Source organism: Carassius carassius, chromosome 41, assembly GCF_963082965.1.
Source record: "Carassius carassius chromosome 41, fCarCar2.1, whole genome shotgun sequence".
Classification (NCBI taxonomy): domain Eukaryota; kingdom Metazoa; phylum Chordata; class Actinopteri; order Cypriniformes; family Cyprinidae; genus Carassius; species Carassius carassius.
The window spans coordinates 4,652,497-4,663,455 of NC_081795.1; the positions used below are offsets into that span (position 1 = coordinate 4,652,497).

The following is a 10,959-nucleotide window of genomic DNA, read 5'->3' on the forward strand; positions in this document are numbered from 1 at the left end:
AGGCTAATGTCAGGGCTCACGCTCCTCCCCCATGTGCGGGTAGGGATAGGAGAAATCGCGGGTCAAAGGAAGGTAGGCAAGACCTTATGTGATTCAGACAAGGCGTCAGTGTTTTTGTCCGAATCAGAGTAATACTTGAGTATTGACTTGTTCACTTTGGGGGTTTTACATCTGCCCTTATCTTCCCCTTCCTAATGCCCTGATAACCACCAGCTCTCCACCTGACTGAGGTTAGGTGGGAACTTCTTGCATGACAGTCTCCTGTGCTAGACCTATATATATATATATATATATATATATATATATATATATATATATATATATACATGTATTGTATTTCAGCTTGCCTCTCTCGTTTGGTTCAGCACCTCTTTAATGCTTGGATAGCTTTAAGTTCACACACTAAGCTTTGTGTACTTTCTGAAATCCACATGGTGTTAAGTGTGCATGTTGAACATTTTGTGCACATTCTAATATCCACATAGGTGCACGAAAGACTGTGCACACTTTCTGAAATCCTACATGGTAAGGGTTACGTGCTCAGCTTTGTTCCCTTTCTCTGAGTTGGTTAGACCCTGGTACCTTCACTCTCCTCATTATTGTAAAACTGGATGTCCAGCCGGGTCACCTGAGGGGCTTCTTGGTTACCAGAATATACTTTCCTGCTGACGCGGGAAGTATTGGTGGCATCTGCGAGAATCTTATGTACAATGAATAATGCATTTGTATAATTCTATCTCAGGTAGAGGTCCCCTCGCCTCAGAGGATTGGATTTGAGCTTGCCTCTCCCATTTGGTTAAACACCTCTGTGACACGCTAAGCTCTGTGTACTTTCTGAAATCCATACGGTGATAAATGTGCATGTTGAACGCTTTGCAGACTTTCTGAAATCCTGTATGGTAAGAGTTATGAAGAGTTGAATTCCTCGCTCTGTGGGCTGTTCTCGTGTCCTGGCAACGAGCGGCATCAGGTGAATTAGGCCCTTCCTTCACCTCTATGATGCGCTGAGCTTTGGCTAGCTTGCAGTACGCTTACCCTTCTGTTTCTCATGATCAGGCTGTAGGTCGAGCCCCCCCTCTCTCTTTGAGAGTTGGGTTTGTGCTCCCTCAGCTAGGTACCCTACTGCTGGCTGTTCCAGGAATGGAACATGCTGCAGGCTGAGCCCCCTCTCTCGTGAGAGTTTGGTTGTGCTCCCTCAGTTAATTAAATTATTTTTAGCTGTTCCAGCTTTGGGACTTGCAGTAGATCGAGCTCCCCTCTCGTTTGAGAGTTGGGTGTTTGCCCTTCCCCTTGGCTAGATATTTACTGCTAGCCACTCCAGCATTATTACCATAGATTGAGTTGATGACTCTCAAACATATTGTTTTTGGGATGCACCATTCCATCAAATGGTGTTCCATGAGAGACCCTTAGACCCTTAGAGCACAGTCTTTGCACACTTTCTAAAATCCGTCGTAAGTTTGCACGCTAGTTCACTGCATTCTTCCTAAAATCCTAAATGGTGTGGGCTTAGCACAGTTACTTTGTGCCCTTTCTTGAGCTGTTAAGCCCCATTCATCCTGGGCGCCACTCCACCTATGTATCCTCAGGATACCTATTTGAATAGGGTGTTGCTACTAGGGATCTGTTGAGACAGTTCCTTTAGCAAGCTTATGCAAGAGCAAGTGGTAGCCCCTGTGTGATAGGCCAAGACTTAATATATTGTTAGGCTCTAATCAAAAGGAATCTATCTTGATTCCAAGCCTTGAGCTCTACCCCGGGCCCAGAAGTCTGGCACTAACAGGTAAGTTTGGATATATAGCCTAGACCTTTGGCCTTAACGCATAAACTTGCAAGTTTATAAAAAAAATATATATATTTTTTTGTTCTTCCTGTCCCACGCATTTGATGCTATATAAAATCAATTAATTAATTGATTAATCAGTATGACTTGAACTCATACTTATACTTATTTTAGGTTTTTAATCACCAGAAATTTAAACAAAATGGTATTTTCGTGTGCAGTACTGCATACAAAAATTATTTTGCAAGTGAGAAACACCACAATAACAAGCTGATGCTCCCAAATAGACCCTAAATCAGCTTTGCTGTATTTTCTCTCTCTTTCTTCTTTGTGTAGAAAACACATGTTTTGAAGCTGTAAACATGACTAGAGTCACAGCACTTAACACCATGAGGTTTGTTTACAAGCTTTTAGATCTTTTCATTATGCATTTTCATTGCCACCTGTGTAGTGGGTCTCATTGGAAATGGGCTTGTAATATTTCTCACTGTCTGCAGAATCGACCATCAACTCCATTTGGTTTCTCAACTTGGTGATTGCAGACTACACCTTCATGTTGTCTTCAATCATAGATCTTCTCTCAGTTTTGGGCCAGTGGAGTCTTTACTTAATGAGACAAATTCTCTTAATCATGTTAAGACTAAATCTGTTTGCTAATATTTTTATTTTTATTTTCTTGTAGTTATCAGTCGGGACCAGGGACGGACTGGGAATAAAAAACGGCCCTGGACTTTGACTAAACCCGGCCCAAAGCAATCGGCGCGCGGAAACTAGACAAAAGTCTGTCTGCGCCATCTTTGTGTACTGTTGATTTAAACACTCAACTTAAACACTCTCTGTACTGACTGGTATTTTGTCTTCTTCTGAGGGTGGTTTGACAAAAAAAAAAAAAATCTGCCTTGGGGCGCTTAAAAGTAATTTAAAGTTGAGCTGGAGTGAGTGTCTTTCTCTGCTCTTGGTCTAAGCTCAACCTGAATAAACAAATTATGAAATGGATTTTAAAAAAATGGAATAAAAAAAAGGTTTTATTCCAAGATAGCATGGAATAGATTATATAATATGCTGTTATAACAGCATATTATACAATCTATTCCATGCTGTCTTAAAATTTATTTATTACTTAATAATCTTAATTAATTTATGTACAAATAATAATACCACATCTAAATGAAAATACACCATTACAAATGTAACTTCTGTATTCAAAATTTTCAAAGTTTGTAAGCATTAACTGTAATGTTACCAACATTTTTAAAAGTAAAAGCACAAAATATTTCTTAATATTAGCTACTGCATGTGGCATTTTACAGCTAAAATGTTGAAGTTTAGCTGTTTTAACTACTGTAATCATTAAAAGTGTAGCAACCTGAATATCACTTCCTAACATCATCCCTAGCAAGTAACTCTTTCTCCTCTCATGTTCCATACTTACTGTATTTTCCGGACTATAAGTCACACTTTTTTTTCATAGTTTGGCTGGTCCTGCGACTTATAGTCAGGTGCGACTTATTTATCAAAATTAATTTGACATGAACCGAGAGAAATGAACCAAGAGAAAACATTACCTTCTACAGTCGTGAGAGGGCGCTCTATGCTGCTCAGTGCTCCTGTAGTCTACCACTGAAAAAATAGAGCCACCTCTCGCGGCTGGAGACGGTAATGTTTTCTCTTGGTTCTTGGTTCTAAATATATGCGACTTACAATCCAGTGCGATTTATATGTTTTTTTCCTCATCATGATGTATTTTTGGACTGATGCGACTTATACTAAGGTGCAACTTATAGTCTGAATGAGGTGATGACTGCGTGCGTGGTGGGTGTTAGGCCGGCCCGCCGGCCGTCCTGGAGTACCGGCCGTTCTGTGATTCTCCAGATCACACAGATGGCCAGTCCGCCCCTGGTCGGGACCGATGCCTGTGCACATGGTTGGTTGTTTAGAATAAAAATAAACAAACTTTACTTAAAGCCAAAATCATTTGCATAATTGTGTGGGTTTCATCCATATGCTGCAGCATTCCTTTCTATAAAGACAGTATGCCTCTGATCACATTTGAATTTACAGTCGGCTTCATCATACCCTTTCTGATTATTGCATCTTCATACATAGCTATTCTATGAACGATGAACCTAGATCTAATACATCATGTTTATAGTCCTTATCTAGTAACTTGTAAAAAACAGACACTGCAAAAAATCATGTTTGGAGCATGACTGTGTATAATGTGTGTTATAAAACCAAACAGAGAAATTCTCTTCAAGTACAGGCTAATGAACATTATATATGTTTGTGAAACTTTTTTTGCATCTACAGTAAATACGCTAAAGGTCATTCTGTTCTGCTAATTTCTGTTGGAACTTTATTCTAAATAAAACCACAGTGCATCAAAAAAAAATTATTTGCATTTGATGGCTGTTTCCTAAATCATATTTATGTTTGTGCAGTAGCTTATTCTTATTGAATGGTTTTCCCTAAAAAGCAACAAAATAAATAAAAAATAATAAATAATAAGATAATAAAATGTGATCTCTGTTACAAATACAACATTTATAATAAAGATATTAGTTACAAATGTAATCAGTTAAACTGATGACATACAGTATACGGGACAAAACATAGGAACATCTGGTAATTATAACAAAATGTTTTTGGAACATTTTATTTCTGAATTGCTCTAGTTGGACATTCATCTAATGTTGTTTAAATATGTAATGGTACTGTATGTTTACTTAATATGATATGCTTATTTAATATTGTGTTATGTTTTTATTTTCTGCATTGCTTAGAGTCACATGCTTCTTTTCTGATTTAACAGAACAAATAACAGCTCTTGATCTCTAAGATGTGTGTGACAGTAAAAGAGCACACACAATCCTTTTTCTAATATGGAATTGGAATGGAATGGTAAAAGGCTGTTACGTGACAAGGATAGAATATGATAAGTAAGTATAAGAATGTGGTTGAAAACACCATCATTAGCCCAGAGAGATAACATTCTGAGAGATGAGACTAAAAGACAGGAAGGATGCCCTCCCTTCACTGTCACACTCTTCAGCAACTTTGACTGACTGTACAACTGCTGGCCTTTTCTTGCCAGAAAATAAAACTCAGACAATTGGTATATTTGTCTGTTATTCAGAATTATTTATTTTGTTTATTTGCCAAGTTACTACTTGTTTCAGAATGTTCAGAAAACATTCAAAAGTAATGTTCCCATAGTGTTTGCAAAATTATCAAATGGAATGTGCCCTTACAGTTTGCATAGTCAAAAACATTTTAAAACATTTATGAAAAATAAATAAATAAAAAAAACATTCAGAAGTAACATTTTAATAGAAACAATGGCAACATTAGCAAAATGTCAGCTGACTAGAACCCAGTTTTTTATCATAAAATGTTGTAAAATAGCAGCTGCAATGCAGCAAGACAAATAACACATAAATGACAAATAAAAAAGTTTCATACAGTTGTGTATCTCTCCAGATTAGTCAGAATAACTCGCTGCTCAATCTTGTCTGTCAGTGGGTTTTCATTGTGAAAATGGATGTGTGACATGAGAAAAATCTATTGCTTGAGTCTATCGCTAAATGAATTGGCAGCCTTTATCATTATAGTTAAGGAAAATAAGACCAAAATTTGTCTTCTCAAGCCTCTGCTGCAGGCGGATGCCCACCACCCACTGATGATGTCAACAACTTATCACAACAAATCAGCCTTTATTGATGTAACACCAGACTATGCTGTCTGGTATAAAACCAACAGGACCGAGAAGACAGTGCAAGTTCAAGACTCGACTTCCAGTGAATCAACAGCTAAAAATGGGTATGTGTATTATTCATATTGCATGTTTTTTATATAACTCTCAGAGTGCAGTAAATGCTAAATTTTCTAAGATCGAATCAATGCACAAATGCAGAGTGATGTAAAAAATATATAAACAAGTCACAGCTAAACTTTTTTTTCATTACTTAACATGTTAAATAAATAAATAAACAAACCAATTTCAGCTTCATTGTTTAAGTTTTATTCGAGATTCAAATAGGCAAGATTCTTTTAGCTGAAATTACTTTTTCCAATTTGATTATACTCAAACAATATAATATAATATAATAATACAAAATGAATATTATATATTAAAAAAACGATGTCATATTTTTAGCATAATTGAAGATGGATATTATTCTTCAAATGAATAAAACTGCACAGATTACAGATTAGGATGGTATTAAAGGGGTCATATGATGCGATTTCTAGTTTTTCTTTCTCTTTGGAGTGTTACAAGCCGTTCATGAATAGATAAGACCCCTAAAGTTGAAAAGGCTAAAGTCTCAACCCCGAAGAGATATTCTTTAAGAAATCTATCACTTTTCAGAACAATGAGCTTTGTAAAAAGAACAATGCGTTTCAGAAAGGTGGGGCAAAGAGAAGAAACAGTAGTGTACAGTATGTGTAAAATAATGATTTTTTTTTAAGCTTAAACCACATAAACACATTTCATTTCACCGAATACACACAAAAAATTTTTTTAGCAACATCACATGACCCCTTTGAATAAACTTTTGGTACAGTATGAACGCCAGACACTAGGGGAATATGTCGAAATTCAGTCTTCAAAATATGACCCATAATTGCTGGCATTACAGCCTTGTAATACTGGCATACTGAATTTTACTTGGTCTTCTTTCCTGTATGCATTTTGAATTTTGATTGGTCTTCTTTAGTAAATCTAACCACATTTACACAGCAAAAACAAGTTAATCTAGTTTTTCAAACTCGAAAAATGCTAACTGCATTTTGTTGCCGTGTACCTTACATGTGCAATGACAATAAAGTTGAATCTAATCTAATCTGAGTATTGCTTTTATTCACAGTTAATTAAGAAACGCATCTTTCACAATTAGTAATATTTTCTCAGAAAAAATAAGTGATGAAAATGAATCTGTTTGCAAACTCTGGTCAGTATCTGGTGCAGCTATTGATTGCCACAGCAAAGGCCATAAAGTGTGAGGTCAGTGCCAAAAGTTTCATACTCAATAGTATAAAAAAAGGTCATATGGTCAAAAAAACTAAAATGAAACTTGTCCGTTTATAGAAAAAAAAATTTTTTTTAAATAATTTATATATTTATATATATATATAAATGACTTGAGAACAAAACTGAACACTATTTCATTTTAGGTTTATTTTAGGTTTTTAATCATCAGAAGGTTATACAAAATGTAATTTTGGTGTGATGTACTGCATGTAAAAATAATTTTTTCAATGATACCCAAAAATCAGCCCACACTGTGTTTTCTCTCTTTCTTCTTTGTGTAGAAAACACCAGTTCTGAAGCTGAAAACAAGACCGGAGGCACAGCACATAACACCACTATGCAGCAAGAGGGATTTACAAGCTTTCAGATATTTTCATTATGCATTTTTATTGCCACCTTTGTAGTGGGTCTCATTGGAAATGGGCTTGTAATATTTCTGACTGGCTGCAGAATGAAGACAACCGTGAACTCCATTTGGTTTCTCAACTTGGCGATTGCAGACTTCATCTTCATGTTTTCTTCAATCAGTTATTCAGTTATTCTCTCAGTTTTGGGCCGGCAGCAGAGTCAATTAATGATTGACTATTTCTTCATGGTGTTACCATTAAATCAGTTTTCTAGCATTTTTTTTCTAGTAGTTATCAGTCTGGACCGATGCCTGTGCACATGGATGGTTGTTTGGGCTAAAAATAAACGAACTACACTTAAAGCCAAGATCATCTGCATAATTGTGTGGGTTACATCCATCAGCTGCAGCATTCCTTTCTATAAAAAAAATATGCCTCTGATTGCATTTAAATTCACAGTGGGCTTCCTCATCCCCTTTCTGATCATTGCATTTTCATACATGGCTATTGGAGTACGAATCAAACGCCTGAAGAGGGGAAAACAGCTCAGGTTGTACCGGGTTATTATAACTGTAACTCTGGCATTTTTCATATGTTGGTTTCCATACTATGTTTGCGTTTTTTCTTCAAAAATTCCAGAAGAAAATAAAAGGAGTGGCACTGACCAAGACATATGTAAGATTGTCAGCATTTACCTGGTTTGTCTAAACAGCTGTCTGAACCCCATTCTCTATGTGTTCATGTGTGATGAGTATAAGAAGAAGCTTAAACAGTCTCTGCTGCTGGTGCTGGAGACGGCTTTTGCTGAAGAATATCTGGATTTTAAGGCAGACGCAAAAGAACGATCAGGACATGAAAACTCAATTGAAAATTTAGATATGTAGAAAACTGGTCCCTAAATGATAGACCTGGACATAATCAAGCTTTATCGTTATTTATCTAGCAACTTCAACATTCATGTCTGATGCATAACTGTGTGTAATGTGTGTTGTGAAATCAATCAGAGAAACTATCTTAAAGTACAGGCTAATGCCCATTATACTGTAAATGTTTGGGAAACTTTTTATGAATCCAAATAATTATGCAACAATCTAATTTTGTTCTGCTGATTTCTGTTTGAACTTTATTCAGAATAAAACCACAGTGTATCAAAAACATGTTAACTGAATTTAATGGTAATGTACTTTCCTAAAAAGCTAAATTTTTAATAAAATAACAAATAAGACAATCAATTATTCCTGGTACAAATTCAAAATATAAATATACTGGTTAATAATTTAATCAGTTTAAATGATTGTATATATTTTATATCAAAAATAAATTTTTCTTTATATAAAAAAAAAAATATCAGTTGGTCATTATTACAAAATATTAGCACCCAAAACAATTATGGAATTGCAATTTTATTTCTAAATTATTTTAGTTAGACGTTCATCTACAAAACAATGATATGTTACTACAAACCCGATTCCAAAAAAGTTGGGACACTGTACAAATTGTGAATAAAAACAGAATGCAATGATGTGGAAGTTTCAAATTTCTATATTTTATTCAGAATACAACAGATGACATATAAAATGTTTAAACTAAGAAAATGTATAATTCTAAGGGAACAATAAGCTGATTTTAAATTTCATGGCATCAACACATCTCAAAAAAGTTGGGACAAGGCCATGTTTACCACTGTGTGGCATCCCCTCTTTTTTTTATAACAGTCTGCAAACGTCTGGGGACTGAGGAGACAAGTTGCTCAAGTTTAGGAATAGGAATGTTGTCCCATTCTTGTCTAATACAGGATTATAGTTGCTCAAATGTCATAGGTCTTCTTTGTCGCATCTTCCTCTTTATGATGCGCCAAATGTTTTCTTCACCCGGATCCTTCTTCTATGCAGCCAGGATGTTGTAATTGATGCAGTATCTGGTCTGGAGTTATCATGTTGAAAAATGCAATGTCTTCCCTGAAAGAGACGACGTCTGGATGGGAGCATATGTTGTTCTAGAACTTATATGCACCATGGGACTGAAAACAAAACTGATTTCGTGCAGATGGCCACTGCACACTGTGATGATGTCTGATAGCTGCAGTTACATCAAGTTTGCTAACGACACCACATTTTGGGCCCTTATCAGTAACAACTACAAATCAGCCTATAAGGATATAAAGATTCTCTGCTTATATAAAGCTAAAGCTGGACAAAGTTCGAGTAGGTTTGCAAAAAAAACATTTGTCCCGTTCAGACACACCTCTGCATGAACACTAAAGTTAGAGAGGAACGTGCAAAGAAGCCATTGTGGATTGACAACAAACTTCAAGGAATCAGTTAGAATCAATCAGAAACATACATTAAACACCTCTCAACCTTTAGCAACTACAGCATTAATGTGTAAATGCAGTCTCAAAGAGAAAGCATCATTTTGTGAGATTCTTTATGAGTAGTAGGAGGAGTGGTATAGTATTTACATTTCCAATGTTTTCAGTGTGATATTTAAATTAGAAATTTAAATATATATATTTATCTTGGGATTGGGTTAAAAAAAAAAGTCTGAACACTGTTTCAACCAAATACATACGGTATACTTTGTTATTATTTAAATGTAACCAACATTTAAGGTGTTAGAGTTGATATAAAGTTGATTGTATTTTATGTAGTTTGTTGCCTTCATTATCACGACTCAGAGGCAAGATGCAAGTGCAAGGTGGTTTAATGACAATGTATGAAGGTCAGAAAAACAGACAACAAAGAAGTTCCAAACACAGAAGGAGAGTGACGACAATCACAAGCTCTGATGGTGGGTGACGCAGGGACCTCGGTGGACAACAGTGATGATAGAGAGAAAGCGAATTCATGAACCGTGACATTCGTTGCATTGTATCTTTTTTGTCTAGTGTGCTTGGGAGATGTGGAAAATATATAATATAAGGATATATAGTAAGGACATATAATTCTACCACATTATCGGCTGGCATGTATTTGGAGTCTTAGGTATATACCTTAAATTAACATGACTGGTTATAAAATGAAGAATTCTGTAAACTCTATTTGGTTTCTCATCTTGGCATTATCAGTTATCAGTCTGGAACGATGCCTGTCCACATGGTCTAAAAATAAAATAACCCAATATAAACCTGATAGGGGCAATAGACCCGCTCCAGCTATTTTACTAAATGAATGCATAGGCACTGGTGCAGTACATGGTCTCTTTATCTCTTTTCTTGTTTTAAAAAATATATATCTAAAAGGGGGACAAGACAACAAAATCAACAGAATCAAAAATCATTTAACAACAAAAACAAAATACAAATATGGCAGTAATAAGAGGATCAGATTAGTTCGCTTAGCCTACAAAATCTTAGGCTGAAAGTAATCATCTCAGTTATTTCTACTGCAACTATGGAAACTTACAACCTTCACACGTACAACCCAATATATAACTATCAAACAAATCAACCAATAGTGTTATCACTGCATCACACCACATCCTAGTAACTGGGGTACTGTCTCACCAAATAAGAACGAAAAAAAAAAAACACTTAAATATAAACATTCTGTACTGGGAAAACAGTGGTCAATGATTAGTTCCCATAAAAGTCGCCCAAAACACAATTACACTTTTAAATACACATACATTTGTATATTATTAAAATATACAATTTACATTGACCATAAATCAATCAATTACACTTGCAAACCATTGAAAACAAAATTCAATTATGTTTCTTAATTAAACTGGACACATCTGTATCACATTAATTGACTGTGCTGCCAAATTCATTACTACAATTAAATAAACAGAAC

General features: G+C 35.5%; 1 pseudogene; it reads left to right on the forward strand.

Moving 5' to 3' along the window:
* The first annotated feature begins 5,516 nt into the window (after positions 1-5,516).
* LOC132123199 (C3a anaphylatoxin chemotactic receptor-like) lies at positions 5,517-8,369 on the forward strand (annotated as a pseudogene).
* Positions 8,370-10,959: the final 2,590 nt, after the last annotated feature.